The sequence below is a fragment of the Ictidomys tridecemlineatus genome, chromosome 11 (genome assembly GCF_052094955.1).
Source record: "Ictidomys tridecemlineatus isolate mIctTri1 chromosome 11, mIctTri1.hap1, whole genome shotgun sequence".
NCBI classification, from domain to species: domain Eukaryota; kingdom Metazoa; phylum Chordata; class Mammalia; order Rodentia; family Sciuridae; genus Ictidomys; species Ictidomys tridecemlineatus.
In genome coordinates, this window is record NC_135487.1 from 108,754,498 (window position 1) to 108,776,091 (window position 21,594).

Sequence of the window (21,594 nt, forward strand, 5' to 3'; positions counted from 1 at the left end):
TGTGGTTCAGCTCTGCATATGAGCACTTCTCTGAGTCTCAGTCTCCCCGTCTCCCACATACCCCACGTTTCACATGCCTTCAATCTAGAAAATTGAGCCACAATGAAATAAATAGCCTGAGTAGTTTTATAATAATTAGAAATTTGAATTCCTAGCTAAAAACCCTTTGAAAAACTGTAAGGGAAAAAATTCACTTGAGTGCATTAAATTATCTGAAAGTGCTGGTTACTATCATCTCAGCACACATCACATGCAAAATATAAATTTTTGACCCCGATTTAAAATTGTCATACTATAAAATTGGATCATGTGTGCATTTGTGTGTATGATTCTATGAATCTCAGTACATGTATAGATTTGTGTAACCATTACAAAAATGAGAATATAGGAGGTCCATTGCTCTATTCATTTACCAAAGGACAATTTAGTCATAGTCTATTATTATTTTAACATATTGCTGGATTCAATTTGCCTTTGTGTGTGAGGTAACAGACTTAATAGGAGACCTACCCTCTTAACAAAATTTTAACTACATACTACAGCACTGTTAATTGTGGATAGTATGTTGTCCAGAACTTATTCATCTTACATAATTGAAACTATGTATCTGTTGACTAGCAATGAACCCTTTCCTTTGAGGGATATTGTTCCGGAATTATTTCCCTTGTGCTATCTTTGTCTGGTTTTGATAGAAGGTAGTGCTGGCCTCATACAGTAAGGAGAAGAACTCCTCCTCTTCTATGTTCTGGGAGGATTGGTGTTATTTTTTTTTTAAAATGTTTGATAGAAGTTATCAGTGAGACCATCTGGATGTAGAGATGTTTTTTCAAAGGATTTTTAATTACAAATTCTGTTTTTTAATCATTACAAGGCTACTCAGATTAGCTATTTCATTGTGGCTGAATTTTCCAGATTGAAATTTTCCAGAAATTGCTGTGTTTCATCTAAGATGATAGATTTGTGTGTGTGTGTGTGTGAAGCTGTTCATAATGTTGTTATCTTTTTAATGTCTGTAGGACCTCTAGTAGTGTACCTTTCATTTCTGAGAGTGATAATTTGTGTCTTCTCTCCTTTTTAAACTAATGTTTTAAAATTTCTTTATCTTTTCAAAGAAACATTTTCTGTTTTTAATTTTATTGATCTTTTCAAAGAACTTTCAGTTTCATTGATTTTTCTCTATTGTTTTTCTGTTTTCAGTCTCATCAATATCTGCACTTAATGTATCATTCCCCTCCTCCTGCTGGCTTTGGATTGATTTTGCTCCTCCTATTCTAGTTGTATAAAATGAAAGCTTATATGATTGACTTGACACCTTTCTTCTTTTATAATACAAGCATTTATTCCTATAAATTTTCTCTCAAAGCATTGCCTTTGGTACATCCTATAAATCTCGGTATGCTATATTTTTATTTATATTCAGTTAAAAATATTTTCTACTTTCTTTCAAGACTTCCTCTCCGACAAGAAATCACTGTTACATGTTTTGTTGAATCTCCAAGTGTTTTGAGATTTCCACGCATACATTTTTAGAACCATTAAACCTAAAAGCTACAGAAATGTAAAGAAGCCATTATTTTAAAAACTATGTAATTTACTGAGCACCTACTGTGTTCAAATCATGTGCCAGGCTGCTTGAGATTCAATTCCAGCCCCCAAGGAGCTGACCATCTAGGAGAGAGATGGAGATACCCACACAGACAAGTGGGAGGCTCGGTGGTGGGTGGGACATGCTGCTGCCATGTTATGGGTACAGAGCAGCACTGCGGTCGGGGTCTCTTCCAGTGGAGTGGTCAAGGTCAAGGGGTGAAGTAGGCCTTAGATAGGTAGGACCTCTGTAAGGAAGGCCTTAGGGGAGGGAAGTCCATTCTAGTGAGGGAAGTGTTGCCTGGCCTCCTGTCCCTCCCAGAGGTCTGAAGCTGCTTGGCACGTTGGTCTGCCCAACTCACACACATCTGGAGAGTGAACTAACCAGACTCTTAGACTGAGGCTCTTCCAGAAGTTGAAGGCAGCACCTCAACCCTTTAGAGAAGCAGGATTTACATTATTTTCTGGACCAGCAAAGGTGAAGGTGGAGAGGGATGACAAAAATAAAGCTGATATTGAAAAAGCACTCTACTTCTTTCACATTTTACAACCTCATAGACGTAGTCTGTCTTTCTGCTTTGTCAAAAGTTGACCTAAGCCACTGGAAGTCAAGGCTCACCACAGTAAAGTGACTTGTTGTTGGCCCCAGGAGCATGCTGCCCTGTCCTGAGAGTGAACCAAATCAGCTTTTGAGTTTCAACCTCTGTATTAGTCCATTTTCTCTTGCTGTAGCAAGATAAATGAAAGTGGGCAGCTATTTTTTTTTTGGAAAGAGGCTTATTTAGCCCCAGTTTGGAAGACTGAAAGTCCAAGAGCAGGTGGCCCCATCTGTACATCCTTTGGTGAGGGCCATTCTGGCCAGTGGCTGTGAGGTTGGGAGCGCATGGAGTGGATGAGGTCACTGGTGATCCCAAGAGGTTCAGTGGACAGGCCTGCTCGTTTATGACAACTTGCTTTTGCAGGAACTAAGGAACTAACCAGGTTCCCACAGGAACTTCAGTAATTCCTTCCAAGGGAAATGATCTCAAAGACCTAATCACCTTCCACTAGATCCCACTTCTGAAAAGTTCCACCACCGTTCAACATATCCACCCTGGGGACCAAGCTTCCATGATGCAAAACTGTGAGGGACATGCCACAGACCACCTGAAAACCATATCAGGCTCTCTGGTCTCTGTAGGCCAGAGAAAGGCCAGGGTCAATGTAGCTAAAGGAACAAAGATGGCAAGCAGCAGGAGAGAAAGAATTAGCTTCGGGACTGGGGTTGTGGCTCAGTGGTAGAGCGCTCGCCTAGCTCGTGTGAGGCCCTGGGTTCGATCCTCAGCACCACATAAAAATAAAATAAAGATATGGTGTCCAACTACAACTAAAAAAATAATAAATATTTAAAAAAAAAAAAAAAGAATTAGCTTCAGCTGAGAGGGCTTTGGCTCCCTGCAGAAGGAAACAGAGAGGGAAATGTGAGGTATCAGTAAATCCTATCCCTTGAGATACATGATTGATCTACCAACAAGAAAGAGAATTAACAAATCAAGAGTTCTTACAACCAAGTCTTTTTCACCTTTCATGAAGATTCCAGTCATATTTCACCTTCTTTCCCTTTTCTTTAAAAAAAAAAAAAAAAAACTGACTTGTAGGATCCGCTTTTGTTATTTAGGAAGAGCGGATTAAGAGCCATGCTCCTGAAACTTTTGTAATTTACATTTTTTCCCTTCAGTTTATTTTGCACTTGCATATTTTGTTTTTTAACTGAAGGAGGACTGTGCATATGTTGGTGATTTGACAGGAAAAATATTTGTTTTAAAGAGCCTTCTAGCAAGGATTCAAATGACTAGCTTTAACAGAATCTTTATTTTTTATTTTAAAGAACATGATTTATTTCTCATTAAATTTCCTTGAGCTAGTTACTTAAACTCTCTTAGTTTTCTTATCTGAAAAATGGATAACAACACCTATGTTGTGGATTTGCCCTGACATGGGAAAGGCAACAATCCGAAGGCCACCTCCCATAGCGGGGAGAATGTAGTCACTGATGTGGACGTGAACTGCCTGAATAAATCCCCCCAGTGCTTTATGAAATTCTATCATGGAACTTCCACGTCATTCTGTGAATTCCAAACTAATCCTTCTACCTTAGCATCTGGGCCCAACATGAAAGGTCGATATGACCTGTTTTCTCATGCAAATAACTAGTTTGGTCTAAAGAGGAAGAACTCTGAAGCACAAGGAAATTTTATGAAGAGTCAGATTCTGATTTATGTGAAAACAAAATATCCTAAGGGATTTTGTATTTTTTATGATGCTTTTTAGCTCAGAAAGGACATCTACATGTTTCATCTCTTCTGGATTACCAAAAATCACCCCGGGGGGTGGGGGAATAAGCTAGAAAGGGATTGACCATTTTGGTTTTACAAATAGGGTATTAAAGACTCTAAGAGGGTAAAGAACTCACTCATGGCTAATAAAGGACTGAAGAAGTCTCAGGCTTAGTCTCTTTTGTTCAAATCTAAAACTAAGGTCTCTTTGGCTTAGGGGACTATGGATAAAGCTATTCAAAAGGATGACTTAACCTTTTATTTTATATGTTCCTTTTTAGGTTTTCCTATATCCAAAGTGCCTACTAGCACTTAAAAATGGGTTTAGATTACTATTTTATTAGTTTTCATGTTGAGAGTATTACCTATCTTACTAAAGTACCTACATGCGTCTAAAGTGCAGATATATAATGATGTTGAATGGAAAGAGAAAGAGGAGGTTCAGGGGGCTGCCCTGAGTTATTGGACAGAAAGTCACTATAATCTGGGTACCTCCTCCCCTCAAAAAAAAAATGTTAGAATATAATACCTATTGTAATAGCATTGAGAGGTGGGGGCAGCCAGGTGTGGGGGCACATGCAAGTTCAAAGCCAGTTGCAATTTAGCAAGGCCCTCGGCAACTTAGAGAGGGCCTGTCTTGAATAAAATACAATATGAAACCTGACAACCTGCATCTTGGAGCTCCCACTCATCCTGGGACAGGTCTGTCAGATATGGCTCTGGCCTACTCAAGACAGACAGATGCTGATTCATTCATAGGCAGCCCTGTTTCAGTTCTGAGCCTTCGGGAAATCTTCCAGTCCCTCCCCTTCTGACTCTTTAGGGCGAGCTCTGCCCAGCGCAGCCCTCAGAAGATGCAGTGAGCCACAGCCAACCCTGAGACGCCGCCCCCTGCCAGGCCTCAGCAGCCCAGTGGGCAAGATGCAGGTGCATGGAAGTCTATGTGGGGCTCTGAGCCTGGGATCCCAGGGAGAACCCAAAAGGGTCCTTACCTCTAGGGTCCAGGCCTGTGATCTCATTTCTCTTTCTCAACACTGCTAGAAAAATTGGATCTGAGAAGGAAGTGATTCTCCAGTGTCTTTTCTTTGGGGAAATTTGCAGGGCCGTGGCATTGCTATCAGACACCAGGTAGATTGCTGAATCTTTAACACCCCTGGCTAGGGGACACTGAGTGTTGCTAAGCTCCCCCTAGTGCTCCTGACAACTGAAATCATCCCCCCACCCTGGACCTCCTCCATGTTGAAATGCCTGTGTGGCCCTCACATGAAATCACTGAATTAAGAGGGTTTTTTTTGTGTGTTTTGTTTTGTTTAGAAATATCTTTCCTAATGACGGTGGAGGCAGTATACTGAACTTCAGGTCCACAGCTGGTTTTCTTAGCCCTCTTAGAATGGTCCTCACATTTTTTTAAAATGGGAGTTGGAAGGGGAAGAAGGAGAAAAAGAGACCCTACCTGTGGTCTACACAGTCTAAAGACTTCTCCTCTGCTCTTCACAGGAAAAGTTCACGCTCGACAAGGAATGACTAAGTTCCAACCACGCTGCCAGGAGCTAGGGTTGCGTAACAGGTAAGACGACCCTCTGTCCTTAAGGAGGCCATAATCATGTTGGAGAAAATAGACACTCTGGTCATTGGTCATGAGCATGGAAGCACAAAAGAGGGGCACCCACCTCTGCCTTGGGGACTTAGGATAAACAGATCAGGGGAACCTGGCAAGGCGAGGTCACAGGCAAAATGCATCTGTAAAGACAAGAAGGCATTAGCCAGGAGAAGGGTTAGTGAAGCTGGGGGGATGATGAGGTAGGAAAAGTAGGCGAGAGAGACAGAGAGAGAGGGAGAGAGGGAGAGGGGGGGGTGGGGAGGGAGAGAGGGAGAGAGAGAGGGAGAGAGAGGAGGTGCAGAGACTATTAGGGGAACACAACAGTGTCAAGAACTAAAGCTAGAGAGGCGGCAGAAGCCAGGGCCAGAAGATCTGTGTCTGTCAGATGTTGGACTTTATATCCAGGTTCAAATGCTGATCCTACCACTTTAGAGCTGTGCTGCCTTAGAAAAGTAGATAGCCTTTCTGGGCCTGCAATCTGCCTCAGGAGATGTTGGTTATTGTTTATTGTCTATGCTCCTATTATACTCTAAGCCACGGGAAGGCGTTGGAAAGCCGTGAGCACCTACTATGTGCATGTCTCTGCATTCAACACGGGGAAGACCCATCTTACTTATGACATGTGTATGTGGCCCAGACCTTGCAGGAGCCCAGGTAGAAAGTGTGACTATGGGGTTTCCAGGTGGGACAGTGTTGGGGAAATGGTAAGAGCCCAGTCCCCCTTTGCTGAAGGTGTATAGAAGTCAGCCCTGGAGCACAGAGATCTGAGAACCTAGGAAGGCAGGAGCTCAGCACCAGTGGCATCAGGAAGCCTTCATGTTGGGAGCCACGTGCGTCCCTGTTTCTTCTCAATGGAGACTATTAACGGGGGAGAATGGATCAAGTCTTCTCATCAGACTCTTGATCCCGGGCAGCTTTACTTTGCCGCAGTGGCCGTATCAAGCCATCAATTCTCTGAAATCTCCTAGGACACAGACAGTCCTTCACTGGGTAAATCCTTCACATGCAGGAGACAGTCTCTCTCCCAGTGTGATCTCACAGCAGAAGCCATTCTGCAAACAAAATCCACCATGCAGCAATGGCTTGTTTTGGACAGAAGAGGAGTCATTCCCTGCTCTCCCCCTGTGAGTTCTCCCTCTAGTTGCTCTGCCACCACACATGGGACTTTCTCAGGCACAGAGGCTGCGAAGGAGGCAGGAACATCAGCACCCATTTGGAGAAGAGAGGCCTGCAGCTTCCCCTCCCTGTCTCTCCTGTGGCCAGAGCAATAAAGAGGGATCTCTTTTTTTTTCTGCGGAGCTCCACCAAGCTGGCTTCTAAGCAGGGAGGGGGACTCCCGAGTGGATGACCTCTCTGCATGGGTCACAGGAGAACTGAGGATACAGCTCTGTGGCTGAGTATGGCGGCTCTGCATGACGCCCTTGGCCTGGGTTCTGCCTTCCCCACTGCAGGAGCAGCCTGGAGTTGGCTGCTGGCAGCCTCAGCAACCCAGACCAGCGCCTACGAAGCTGGGCACTGAATATGCAATCTCTAAGTGCTCTGGACTCCTTCAACAGCGAGGACATTATCTTTGATATTATTATATAGTAATGAGAAAATGTTCCTGCGGGCTGCAGCTTTCTGGCAGAGCACACTGTGCTCTGGGAGGAAATATGGTTACAGGAATGATGCTCTTATTTATCTGGCCTCCAGAATATCCAAGTTGACAGCCCAGACACGGGTCTGTGGTCATTTCCTGATCATCCACCTGCTCCTGCCCCTCCCCCTGAGTCTCCTGCCTGTGGGCCTCCTGCTCTTACCTGTCTTCCTTCCACCTTGGTGCTTACTGCTTCAGCACTTTGCTCAGATTCTGTCATTCAATTCTCCTGATAGCCCAGGAGTTAAGTCTAATACTGCTCTTATCTTATACTACACGTGAGGAAACTGAGGCCTGGCGAGGTCAAGGGACTAGCAAGTGGCAGAGCATGCATTCGAACCCAGGTGATCTGGCTCCCTAACAGGGCTTTGAACCTCACACTGTGCAGCCTCCAGGTCTGGTGATTTTCTGTGTGGTTCTAGGTACAGAACAAACTCTGGGCACTGTGATACTTGGCATCCAAAGCTGGGACACCATGGAACCAAGAAGTACTGTTGACTAGCACCAGCCATATGAGAAGAGGAGCCCCTATGGAAGCTTCAACTCATCCAGAGTGAACAATGTGGTCCCTTCCCCAGGGCGTTCCCAGAGTGTCTCCAGCAATCCCACAGCTTGGGTGTGTGCAATCCCACAGGCTGCCCAGCACCTCCAGAGCAATTCCTGGGATTCTCAGAGCTTCCCACCACCAGCCTCAGTTTGAGCAGCTGACCTCCGAATGACCAGCTGCTGGACACCTGGGCTCCAGGCCAGCTCTCTGGGCATGGTCATCAATGGGCCATAAGGACCCTCTGCAGGAACACTAGCCAATGCGTGCTGGAGTCTGCCATGGTGCATATCTGGGTGTGGACTTGCCTGCCAGTATAAGGGGACAGCTATGTATCTCACCAGGGTCCCTCTCACCAGGTTGTCATGTGGTGTCTTCACTGTTGCCCACTAGAGTGTGCGTAGGTGCACTGTCTAAATATGTGCATGTGTTAAGAAGGGCACAGACTGTGTTAAAGTATCTGTGTGCACACTCTGGTAGGGGTGTGGGCTGAGATATTTGGCTGTATTTCTGTGTGTGCCTATGGGTATTCTCTCTTGTGATTCTCAACTCAGTTGCAGATGACAGCTGCCTTCACTTTGTCCCTTCTGTTTTCAGACCCCAGCAGTGTTCTGAGGTGATATGGGCCCTGCCTTGCAAAGACGGGCAGCTTGATTTTGTCCCCATAGGGTGTGAACCCTTCCAGCTCTCCCTGTGCTCCCACTGGTTTCTGCTCTCCCCTCATGCTCTGTCCTAGCCTTGCTGACATCCCCCCCCCCCCGGACACATCAGAAAGGAGCTGGAAACCATCTGGTTGAAACATAGCTCCTGAGCCATGAAAGCACAGTGCCCAGGATCCCCTGGGGCCACGGCAAGGCTGTATCCAAGAACTTCTGTGCCCCACACCTCCATCTCCTGGCCCGAGCCTTTCTTCCCACCCTGGATAGGCACAATCCACGGGTGAGGGTCCTTCTTTCCCTAGTCATTCTGTCTCTGGGTGGTTCCCAGTGGAAGTAGCATTACTCTGGGACATGGCCAATTGCATCTCGAGGCCTCTGAAATTTCAATCATGACCTCTACATTGCCCTACAAAGCTGGGAACACTGGGGACAAAGGGGGCCATTAAACATGTGTATATTTTCAGTTAGCTGGAGAGCAGCACACGAAGCTGCTGGTGGGCCCTCAGGAGAGGAAACACATTCAAAGAGGCAGATGCTGGCCATGGTTTCTGCAGCTTGGCAGGGACAGCAGCTCTTGGCACTTGCTCTTGTAGGCCTGACGCACTGTCTGTCCCACTGCAGCGGTTCTCCTTGCACATGACCTCATGTTCCTCAGTTCCAGTGCCCAGGTCCAGGCCTCCCCAGTGTGTGGCAGCCCTCAGTGCTGCTCCTTGGCCAGGAGGGCCCAGGCAGGCCTCCAGGTGGGGATTTTCTTATGATGGGGAAAATAATCAGAGAGCTCTATGATGTTGGGCAAATTGCTTAAGCCCTTTGTGCCTGGGTTTGTTAACCTATAAAATGGGCAACAATATATACCTCACAGGGTGTGGTAAGACTTAAACAAGTCACTCTGTCCTTAGCATATACTGAGAGATACATCGGGCACTATCTGCAGTGTATGTAGGAAGCACTTCATAATTGTTTATTATAAGACCACCCCACAGCCCAACTGGCCTTCTCCCTGGGTCTGCTGGAAGGGAAAAGGAGAAAGACTTCTTTTGCACGGTTTAAGATTGGAAGCAGGCAGGGATAATGCCCTTTCACACTTAGAAAGGACCCCCATTATCCTGGCATTACTGGGGATACCCAGGGTACCTGGGGGATGCAGCCCTGTGTAGGCAGGTGAGGATGTCAGCAGATCAAAACTTCTCACCCAGGAAAGGAAGCCTGCCTAGCCCTGCTCCTGCCTTCTCTGGTCTTTATTAAAGGTCAGCAAGAGCAGAGAGGCCCCCTAGAATTTGTCTCTGTTGACAAGGCCAGCAGACATAGGCTCTAAAAATAAACCTTAATAAGATTTTAAGTAAACGCTTTTTCAACAACAATTCAGATCACGGCTCTTTTTCTCTCCTACCGCGCAGTGTGACCTATAGTGAAGCCCACGGCACAGAGCACAAAATGTCAGAGGCTTCAGAGCCCTGGGAGACTCTCAAGGCCTGCTCTGCCTCGGGCCTGCCTTGCCAGAAGGATCCTGAAGCGAGAGCTGCAAACCCACCCCAGGGGACACGGGAACTGCTGTCTCCGCGCCCCACCCCCACCATGGACTGTCTGCACCCAGATTCCAGCAGGCGGAGGGTGTCCTGGCTTTGTGTTCATATCAGCATGGCTCTCTCATAGGCAAGGTCTGGGGGCCGCCAATCTGTCAAGTTCACTGCGGGTGCAGGATGCTGCCCAGCGCAGTGTGGGGCTGAAGAACGACGAGAAAGGGCTCCCGGAATGGGGTCTCTGGGGGCAGCACACACGCAGGATGCGGGGGGGAGACATGCAGCCAGCGACGTCTGCGGAGATGTCACTCCTGGTCCTTCTGAGAAGTGAGAAAAGGTCACAGGGCTGCTGGAACGGCTGTGGGCAGCACCAGCTTTTCTGGGCCATTCCATCAAGGGGGAGGTGCCGTGGGTGGGGAGAGAAGGAAGAGGTGGGGTGTGAAAAGAGGCGGGGAGAAAGGAGAGAAGACGGAGAGGAAGGAGGAGTCAAAGGCGGGGCGGGGAGGGGGCTACCTAGGCTGCACCGGTTGCTGGTGCATCCTGCGCCCTTTGTCGCCTAACACGCCAGTCGGGGCGGGGGGCGATGTCCCCAGATTGGGGCAACTGGAGAGGGGGCGCAGGAGCAGCGGGCAAAGCGATCTGCGGGGCGCTGGTGGGAAGAGGAAAACCGAGGGGCCGAGCACCTCTCAGCGGAAAGGGGCCGGGCAAGCGGGGTTCACTGGCGCTCGCACCTGCGCCCGCGGCGCCCCCTGCCGGCCGCCCCAGCACACACTCGCGTTGTCTCCAGGCTTTCCATTGAAGGGTGGAATGGCCCGGGTCCTCCCTGGAGCTGTGGTCTAGAGTGAGATAGTATTGTGCTCTCGCCTCTTTCTGGTTTGGAACTTGAGGGTGGAAAAGATGCATTCCCTCATAATTAATTTAGGTGGCTGTCAACTGTGGCCACCGCTGGACCCAGGCGAAGAGCACAGACTGAGAAATTGAGGTGAGGGAAAGGAAATACTGACCACAGCCTACATGGGCCGAGAGTAAAACCTTGCTGCATCTCCTGCCGGGTTTGGAGCCAGTGGGCCGCTGGGCCTTCCTGACTGTAAGCACCAGCCATCTCCTAAGCATTTTGGGTGGCCTTTCTTAATTCCCAGCATCACCCCGTACGTTAGCTGATATTAACCCCATTTTATAGATTTTTTTAAAAATCCTATACTTCAAAGAGTTGATTAAGTAGCTTTCTTGTAGTCTCACAGCCAGAGCAAGCAGAGGTGGGATTTGAACCTGAATCTCTCTGACTTTGCCATGTTATTGCAGGTACAAGGCAGCCCTGCTTACACACGGCCCCCCACGATTCCTTTGTGAAGGCGTCCCAACATTTTCAACTTTCTCTTCACCCTCTGTCACCTACTTCAAACCTGCCTCAGGCACTCGTTTGCCTTCTCTACCTCACTTTTCCATTATAATGTGGTCTATGAGAAGGATCTGGAACTAGTTCACACTAGGGTTTCAGTGACTGGTAACAGCTTGAAGTGTCCACCCCCCCCCCACCACCAATTTCCAAGATTTGTCTTTAGAGTAGAATCTAAGCTTCAAATTAAATAATGGAAATTCTTCGGGTAGTTGATTTGACAGCCAGGAATGTGGGGCAGTATCCTGGGCCCAGCAAACCCTGCAGGTCACCCCCCCCACCCCCTTCCTTAGCACATAGGTAAGTCCTATTCTCCATTCTGACTATGTGCAAAGAAGGTGAGTCTGCAAGAGGAAAGTGACAGGCCCTTTGCTGAGAACCCACTAAGTCCTAACTTGCCCAAGGCAATGCAGCTAGATTCGTATCCATTCATTCAGTTAATCATTCATTAAGCATATTTTTAATTTTTATTTTTTAAAGATTATTTTGATATGGAGACAAACTAGAATCCTTCAGTCCCTCGCTACTCATGTTCCCAAGGGAGCGAATGGACATGTGAACCATCACAACAGTCAGGTGTTGTGTAATGGACGCTGCCTAGGGCCTCATGGGTGAGCCTCCTTCAGAAGCCCTGCCTCATGAGATGAGGCCTCTTTAATATGTCCCCAGACTCTCCAGTGTGGGCCTCCCGACTGCACTGCAGCATTCTGAGAATTACTGGATCATTGTAAAGTGACTTGCATCTCTTGGTACATTTGGGCGGCCTAAAATGTACAGGAATCATCATTTTTCTTTCCCAGTGCAACAGAGGATGATTTAAAAATATGCTTGACTTGAAGAATAAGGATAAAAAAATAAATAAATAAACGTGGGAGCCCAAGGTAAAAATGGAAAACAGATGAAATCCAAAGTATTTTCAAGGTGTCTTTTTCCTCTGTGTTTCTATTTTGCAGGTTTTAAAAGCAGAATTAAAGTGTAAAGCAGAGGGAAATTTCTCTGATGCGGCATTTACATAAGAAACACATTCAGAAAAAGAGGCTGTGATTCTGAAAGTGTCCTTATTATACTGCACTAAAAATTTCCATGGGGATGGGGGAGGTTTAAATTAGTTGAAGAGAGGAGGAAATAAACCCCTCTCTTCAAAATGTGAGTCTCTCCCAAACCCAAAATTCCACCTTAGGAAATGGCCACATGGTGATCAAGAGCAGACAGAGCCCTCATTGTGTAAGGGCTCCACCTTCTCAGAGCCTTCAGTACAATTCACTGGCTCCTCCTACATCCGCTTCACAAGTCCTGACATTGAACTTGACGCTAAATCACAGACCTCAGCACAATTCACAAGGAGGTCCTTGTTTTCAGTGGTTGTGCATCTTGCTGTAGAAATGTATCCACACACCACTTAATAGACTTGAGGAGTCAAAGATAGTGTGAATAGCATAAGATGCCACAATTCTGCATTATTTGTTTGTATCTATTTTCTCTGACATCTATCACATATTTTCCTACTAAATTGAATTCACATAGAAAGAAAATACCGTGAACACAGTATTTTGGTTATCTATCACTGCATATTTGAACTACCCTAAACTTAGTGGCTTCAAAAGTAATCATTTTATCATGCATTGTGATTTTTGTAAATCAGGAATTAGGACAGGGCCCAGTTTCTCCTGCTCCATGGATGTATTAAATGGGTCACTTGGTGATGAAGGTGGTCAGACTTCTTAACAAGACAGTTTAGGGCTCTAAGACCAAGTGTTCCTAGACACAAAGTCCACACTGTGGTCCTTATTAAAGACCATTTTCTGGAATCCCAATACCTCCAACTTCCTCATTCTGTCTTCTCAATGATGAAATTTCCACAGAGATGGATTTAGATATGTAAGTGGCTAAGTCATTTGTGTAGCATACTTATTCTCAAAGTATGGTCCAGGGACTAAGGATATAGGTATCATGGGGCATCACCTGAGAACTTGCTAGAAATCCTAATTCTTGGATTCCAGAAATTGGTAGGACCCAATAAGCTATATTTTGATAAGCCCTCCAGGTGATTTGATGCATATTAGAATTTGAGAACAACATTTCCAGCACATGAAAATCAACTACAAAACTGGATCTCACCCCAGAGAATCTATTGGTTATTCTGCAGAGCCCCAGGTATCCCACTAATTTTAAAGACATTCATAGAGATTCTATTATGCAGACAGAATTGAGAACATCTGGGCTAGAAAACAAAATTAATTCAGCTCAGGTAGACTAACTCAGGTAGGTAACTATAAAACAATTTAATAAAACACCACAGGCTGCTGCAGATTCTGGACAGATAATCAGAACAATGTGCACCCTGGGGTTCTGGGGTCTGGGTTGCAGAGAGTGGATGATACAGAAGTTAAGTCCTTACTCATCATCCTGAAATTCAAACCCTGCACCCTAGGGCTCAGGTTTATACTTCACAAATATCCTAGGTTGCACACTGCATAGTCCAGAACCAGATACTCAAAGTGAGGTCCCTGGACCAGCAGCATTGACATCAACTGGGAACTTGTCACATAAAAAAATCCAGACTACACCTACCCCTAGTGAACCAGAATCTGCCCAGAGACTGAAGGCACAGCACAGTTTGAGAAGCTCAGCTGTTGAGCAAGTTTCATTCTTCCTGTCTACTTCCTGGGTTTGACAATATCTCCAGGTTCCCCAGATAGACAGAGGTCCCCAGGTACTAAAGCTATAATGATTTAACTGAGACAGGGTATTGCCTGAGGAGTCTGGAACACACAAATTCTACTCGTATTTTTAATAGCTACACTATGAATTTGGTGATAAATAATAAAAATACAACTTTTTGTTGGTTTTTAGCCTTCTGATGATTATTACAAAGAACAATGATTAGCCCTACATCGACTAAAAAATCTTGAAATACCCATCTGAAGCCAGGTAAAGGGAAACAGACTCATTGCTTAACATCAGGAGTATCTACTACTTTAAATTTCTTTACCTCCTGCCCACTAATGGGTAGCCCCAGTTCATTTTTCACAGCTTTGGGCCCAGCTCAGGCTAGGATGAAGCACTATTTTGAATTCAGGTGTTAATGACCTCTGCCACACTGTTCTTTGGTTCTTCAAAATTACAAGCCCTCAGCCAGCTCCTACTATTTTGCCTAAGGGGATTTTTTTATTGTTGTTTTCCTGTCTGACTCTATGGAGAGTTAATGGTCCATTCCACTAAGATTTTTACTAGTGGGTTTGGAGTTCATCCTGTGATATGAATTGCTCCCCAGGGCTGGGAATCAAACTCAGGTACTCACACATAGTAGGCAGGTACTCTACCACTGAACTACATCCCCAGCCTTGGTATGGTTTACTCAACTAACTGAACTCTTAGCATTGGTCATACCACTGATGCCAACCATGGTAAGAAAATGGAAGTCATCCAAACCCCTTCCCATATGCAAGATGCCTTGCCTTAGCCTTTTATCAGTTAGTCCAATTTGATCCCCTTTGCTGGAGGGTGTCAGAAGGTGTCAGGGTGCCCGCTGATCTCATTTCCAGTTGGGTCCTTCCGTCTCCTTTTGCCAATCTCATGGTCTATTGTTGTTCCTAAATGTGAAATATGCTCTTTCCCAGGAGAGAAAAAGATCATCCAAGGAGGCTTCGGCAGGTCTTTTAGTAGTGCAGGCATGTATTCAGTGCCATGCTGGCCAGGCTCCAAGCAAGATGATTCCTCATGGAAATTCTTGCCATTTTTCACAGGATGCTGTGTTTTTCTATTTTTAACAAAAGAACACCATTGTCTGGGGATGAGAAAAGGTTTTGGCTTACATGAAAGAAAAAAGTCATGTTGATGCCAATAGAAGAGTGAATTGTCATGATAGAATCATCGATTTCCTTGTGGAGTACAGGTTGTCATGCTGGGACTAGTCGTAGCTATCAAAACGATCCTCCTCCAGCTGACCAGCTGTTTTAATTGAGTGTATTATCTTGTGGGAGGAAAAAAAGAGGGTGAACTATGTCAGGTAGGGTTTTTGTAGGTGCATACCTACGTGGCCAGCTCTGAGCAAACTAACATACAAAAACTAGTGGGTTATGAATGTGATCATTCAGGGAAGGACTGTCTGCATTGCAAAAGGAATTTGCCACAGATTTCTTTAAATACTAAATTCGAGGATTCTGAGAGTTGATGGGGGATGCTTTGAAGGAGGCTGGCTGGCCACGTGTCTCAGGATAGCAGGACCTACGTGGGCATCATGTAGTCCATCGCCTATTTCCTAGCCTTTTAGATTCAGAAGCTCAATCTGGAAGTACAGACTTAATGGGGCCCTGTGGGACTGACTACCTCTATACTGATAAGAATCCAAGGTATAACTTAGCTGCCAATTCGTTGGTTTACTATGGGAATTTCCCTTTTCCTTTAATTAATTCAACACATCTTTTGAATGCATACTATGGAGTCAAGTTTCCTTCCCTCATGCTGCATACATTTGGGGTGGTGGAGATAAGTGATAAATGAGTAGAGAATGTCAGGTGTTAATATATATATATCACGAGAAAAATAAGGAAGTTTTAGGGCAGAGAAAGTGTTGGGGTGGAAATGAAGGTAGGGGGTTGTTCTGTTTCATTTAAAAATATCAGGGAAAGTATTCCTGATAAGGATACATCTGAAGGAGCTAGACCCAGAGGTAAATATCTGCAGGAGGGTACTTCTGGCACAATCAAAGCAACTAAAAGTCAAGTGTGTGCTTAGTGTGTTTAGGGAATTGAAAAGAGGTTATTGTGGTTGCAGAGAACTGAGAGGGACAGAAGGGGAAGGAGTTAAAGTGGTAGCCTGGGAACCCCTTGCAGGCCTTTGTTAGGATTTAGACTTTTGCTCTGAGTGACCGTTTGGGCTGAAGAATGGTATCATCTGACTTACGTTTTGATGCAATCTCTGGCCACTGTGCTGAAAATAGATGATGGCAGGTCAGGGAAGAAGCAGGGAGACCGTCGAGATGGCTCTTGTAATAATGGAGGCAGGAAATGAGACTTGTTTGGACCAGAGTTGGTGGCAAGAAAAAAATCATAAGAAGGATCAGATTCTGGAAACATTTTGAAAGTAGATTAAAGGAGTTGGACAGGCTTGTTATCCCAGCTGCTCGGGAGGCTGAGGCAGGAGGGTGGCAAGTTGGAGACCAGCCTGGGGAACTTAGCAAGACCCTGGCTCAAAATAAAATAAAAAGGTCTCAGGCTGTAGCTCAGGGGTAGAACACTTGCCCAGCATGAATGAGGCCAAAAAAGAAAAAAAATGAAAAGAAAGAAAGAAAAGGAAAGAGAGAGAGAGAGAGAAGATAGAGTATGTGTGTGTGTGTGTGTGTGTGTGTGTGTGTGCGCACATGGTCACACACACTATGGGGATGAGTCAGGAGGATGACATTGGAGTTGTTAATTCTGTGATACCCACCACGTACCTGGGGTGACCGTGCTGGAGGCTACACGGGTCTGGAATTCCGTGGAGAGGTCTGGGAATCCCAGTGTGTAGGTGGCGAAAGAGAGAGAAGTTGAGGGGAGGGAGCTCTAGGGTGTTCCAACCTTGGGAAGTCAGTGAAGGGAAACCCGTGAAGAAGACTGAAAAGAAGCGGTCCTGGAGCAAGGAGGAGGACTCAGAGGAAACCATGTCAGGGGCCCAGAGAGAAGTGACAAGCTGTGTCCCACGTTGCTAACAGGTTAAAGCAAGAACTGGGTGAAAGAAGCAGGAAGTCACTGATAACGGCTGTGCTTTGAATATTTGCTTTTTCAGAATTCATGTCTTGGAAAGTTAATCTCCAAAGTCGTAAGTAATGGGTGTCTGGGGTGGTGGTGATTGAGTCAGGATGGCTCTGCCCTCATGAAAGGATCAGTGCATTCCCATTCCCGGACGGATGGATCTTTGGATCGTGCTGAGTTAGTTATCACGGAAGCTGGTCTGTTATAAGGGCCAGTTGGCCCTTGTCTTGAGGCCCTCATCGCATGGGTACTGCCCTGCCTCAGAGCTCTGCATAGAGCTCCACAAGCCAGAAGGCTCTTTCAGATGTGGTCCTTTCACCTTGGACTTCCCAGCCTCCAGAACTAGAAGAATCCATTTCTTCCTTTCTAAATTACCCAGTTTCAGGTATTTTGCTATAGAAACAGAAAATGTTCTAAGAAACTAAACTTGACAAGAGCAGTGTCAATGGAGAAGTGGAATCAAAGGTCTAATTAGACTGGGTTAGTGAAAGGGGCTAGGGATGTAACTGAGTGGTAAAGCACCTGCCTAGCATGCCCAAGTCCCTGGGTTCAATCCCCAGCACCACAAAACAAAACACACAAACAAAAAAAAAAATCAATGAGAGGAAGGGAAGAGGGTGAGTACAGCGACCTCTAGCGTTTTGTTGTAAAGGAAAGCAGAGACTAATGGTCCTCAGGGGCTGGGACCATTTTGTTTGTTTTGTTTTGCTCTGTTGCAGGGTGGGGAATGTCAGAGCATGCTTGCTGATGGAAATGACCCACAGATGAGAGCATGTTTTTGAAGTTATGTCCTTGGATAGTTGAGGGAGATAAGGACCTGTGACACTTGGAAGGATTGCCCAACAAGACAGTTCATTCAGAGGAGTGGAAAAGAAATGGAAATGCACACACAGGCACACTTTAGATGTGATGGAACGGGCATGTTTTCTGATTGCTTTTCTTTGTTCTCAGTGAAATGGGCAACAAGGTTATCCATTGAGAACTGAGGAACAAGTGGGAAGAAATATTGGGTGTCCGAGGAAAAGGAGAATCTGTGAGTGGTGGTTGTCATGGGCAGCAGGAGAGTCAATGATCCAGAAAAGTCGTTTCCAGGGTGTGACATGGGGACCCACAGGACAAGCATCACCTGAGAGATTGTCAGGAATGCACACCCCAAGGCCCCACTCCAGACCTTTCTGAGTGAGAAACCTTGAGGCCCAGGCCTTCAATCTGCACATGAACAAGCCTTCTAGATGACTGTGATATGCACTTGAATTTGAGAATCACTAGTCTAGAAAAATGAGATAGACTAAGGTGTGGCTGCCAGGAAGCGTTCAGTGTTCCTGAGGTCAGTGCTCACAAATTTATAGAATTCCAAGTCAGGGCTGTCCATCCAAGCCCATCCTGCTCATTTGTAGCCCTTCGGTGATTAGATTAAGAAGGGATATTTATATATGTACAAACAAACACACATACATACATACACACTTTATATATATCATACCTACATATATATAATAATGTGTGTGTGTGTGTGTGTGTGTGTGTATTCCTGTTATAGCTAAGGTGACCAGAGGATAAGTCTGCAAGGAAGGCCTGCTAGTGATGCCTTCCTTAATCTTAAAAAAGAACCCAGGCTGGGCCTGGTAGCACACACACCTGTAATTCCAGGTGCTGAAGAGGCTGAGGCAGGAGGATTTTGAGTTCAAAGCCAGCCTCAGCAACTAAGTGAGTACCTAAACAACTGAGTGAGACCCCGTCTCAGAAAATACATATAAAAAAGGCTGGGGATGTGGCTCAGTGGTTAAGTGTCCTTGGGTTTAATCCACGGTACCCCAAAAAAGATAAGAATAGAAACCAAGGAAGAACTAGACCCCTTCTTCTGCTGGGGTTTTGATCGGAGGATGTAGCCTTGGAACTAATAGCCTGCAGACAAGGCCGAGAGGTAAGGAGGGCAGAGTGGGCGGAAGGATGGACGGCCCTCGGGTTGCTGATGATGTTGGATTTCCTGGCTCAGAGCTTCCCCACTTCTGAGAGCTTAGACTCATCATCCTAATCTGTTAAATAATGATAACAGTAGCTGTCTGCCATGGTTGTTATGAACACTGAGGAAAAAAATCCTGTCATTGAAAATAGCTTATGCCATTGAAAAGCCCTATGCAAATGCAAATTACAAATGTAATCTCCAGTAATGGATTTGTATTTTGTTTCAAAATACAAATACATTTTGTTTACATACAACTTCCCAAAAAGTGAGGTGTAGTAATGGTGAAGGCCACAAAGCATTTGGGACTTCCTTAGACGCTCCAGTGTCAAGTCACCTGTTTGGGGGCTCATTCTTCAGGATGCCAGCGCAGCCGGGGGCCTCATAGACAGGTGTGCTGGAGTAAACCCAGGTGAGTTTTGCTCACCTGGGCAGCAGGAGAGTCAATGATCCAGAAAAGTAGTTTTGCACACCAGGAGCGGTCTGCAGCCAGCTAGGCAAAACAGAGGCAGGAAGCAGGTGCAAACGATCATGCGACCCAGAGCACTCTCACCCCAAGACCCATTTCTCTCCTCTTTATGAAATCCATTGCCTCTTTCAACCCTTTAAGATGACAAAGTTCATGTTGCTTGAGTTCCTCTTCCATAGCAAGCAGCACCCCTTTACCCTAGCACGCTTCCATCCTCCATGAGGCATGAATGTGCCCTTGGCCCTCCATGTGGAGTCCTTGTATACCCCAACCAGTGTTCATTTCCCCATGGGGTCACTTAATGTGCACTCCCCTCCCCTTGCCAATTGGTGCCTCTGGAGCCTGTCCCTGGACCATCTCAATCCTTGCCCATTCAGTTGCAAGAGAAGTTTCACTTACTGCTGAGGCTCACTTTCAAAACTCCAGTTAGCCTGATCCATTGTCCTCAAACTCCACTCATCGATGTCAGCACATAAGCCCCATGCATACATCGGGCCTTGAAAGAAGAAATGCTTTGTGGCTTATACCTTAAACTTTCCGCTGGACAGGTCGCACTTAGCTGAGGGACTCTCTAGTTGACACTTAAGCTGCTGGCATGATGGCCCTTATGTGTCCTTTCACTCCTTCCCTGACCACTTTGTGCTCGGTGCTGAGCACTATTGGGTCTGCCTCTGCCCCGGTGAGAAGCCTCACTGAAGATGGCATCAGGAGAGTCTTGGTGAGGATGCCCAGGGAAAGAGACATCATAATTCCATGTGGGGCAGGGAGAGTGGGGAGAGGGAGAGGCCAGATTGCATGTGACACCTGTAATGAAAAGGTCACAGGGAAAGAATAAAACAATCCACTAAAGGAACAGAGGACACAGCCATGCAGAAAAGGCAGGTGACCCATGGACTGTGGGAAATGGCCCGAAGGACTTCAGATCATCATGTTTGACTACCCGCACCTGTTTGCAAAGTGCCAGTTGGAACAGTTGGAGACACCTGGATGTGACAGCTCCCTACATCCAGACACCCGCAGGGACCATTCACTGGAGATGCTCAGCAGACCAACTTACTCTTCAACAGAACTGGGTGCTCCTGGGAATTAGGGGTGGACAGGACCCTCAGAAGGGCCACACCCCCTCATGTTAGGTCTCTTTCCGCACTGGACTGGTTTTAGGTTCTGTGCTCTTCCCCAGCACTGGGTCTCTGGAGGACAGAAGCGGGCTTTGTTCAAGGTGCTGCCTGGGTATGAGCACAGCCTGGTGCAGGTCCATTCTAAGAGCCCATGCTGTTGAAGGTCTGGACTGGGCTGAGCTGACTTTTTTTTTTGTAAAGGGCCCAAGAGTAAATATTTTGACTTGGTGGACCAAAGGTCTCCTTTGTGGTGCAGTTTCAACTGTGGAAGCAACCTCAGATAATACCTAGCAAAGCAGCGAGGCTGTGTTCTGATAATACATGATTTTATGGATATTGATGTTTGATTTCACATAATTTCCACAAGTCATCAAATATTCTTCATTTGATTGTTTTTTTTTTTTCAACTATTTAAAAATACGAAAGCCATTCTTAATTGTGGGACTGTACGGAAACAGGGCCCTTGGCCCAGATTTAACCTGGGGACTGTGGCATACTGGCCTCTAGTCAGAAGCATCAAACAAGGCCCATTTCCTGTTTCTAGTGGGAAATTAAACATGAGTCTTCCTCATGGTCACCTTCCTGGTCTCTAAATGAACACTGGGGTGTGCAGCACCCTAATAGCTGGCTCACCCCATACCTCCCTGGAACAAGTGCAGGCGTGGGCACACAGACAGTGCTATCCAACACAAGGCCATTGTTCTGGACACCAGAGTGTGAGGTGGGCAGCCTCCGGGTTGCCATGGTAACGGTAGATGCACTTTTAGGAACGTTGCTGCTTCTAAGAGAAGGGATCAGATGGCCAGCAACTTGAGGCTGATGTATCTCTCTCTCTTTTTCTTCCGTATCTCTCCACAGCACTTTAGATTAGGGTGGGAGACCAAAAATTAGAGCAAAACTGGGCAAGGACAGTTAACAAATGACAAGAAAAGCATTCCTAACCTTAGCAATGCTTCCTCTTCCTCTTGAACTTTTACATTTTTTTAATGCATTTAAATTTGTCAGGTTTGTTTTATCTGCACAACCCCATAAGGGAAACTTGGTAGAGGGAGGTTTTG

The 21,594-nt window shown here is 45.9% G+C and overlaps 1 protein-coding gene across 8 annotated transcripts in view; it reads left to right on the top strand.

The window, feature by feature from the left end:
- The window catches only part of Mab21l3 (mab-21 like 3), a 92,992-nt gene that overhangs the window by 67,173 nt on the left and 4,225 nt on the right, over window positions 1–21,594 (top strand). For 3 of the 8 annotated variants that reach the window (XM_078027075.1, XM_078027073.1, XM_078027074.1), the window contains exons 8-9: window positions 5,397–5,466; window positions 6,034–9,699. The gene's annotated coding sequence lies outside the window, so the exon portion shown is untranslated. Of the gene's footprint in view, window positions 1–5,396; window positions 5,467–6,033; window positions 9,700–9,735; window positions 10,274–21,594 lie in introns of those variants that run through there. The other 5 variants (XM_078027080.1, XM_078027081.1, XM_078027076.1 and 2 more) reach the window with 4 other exon arrangements.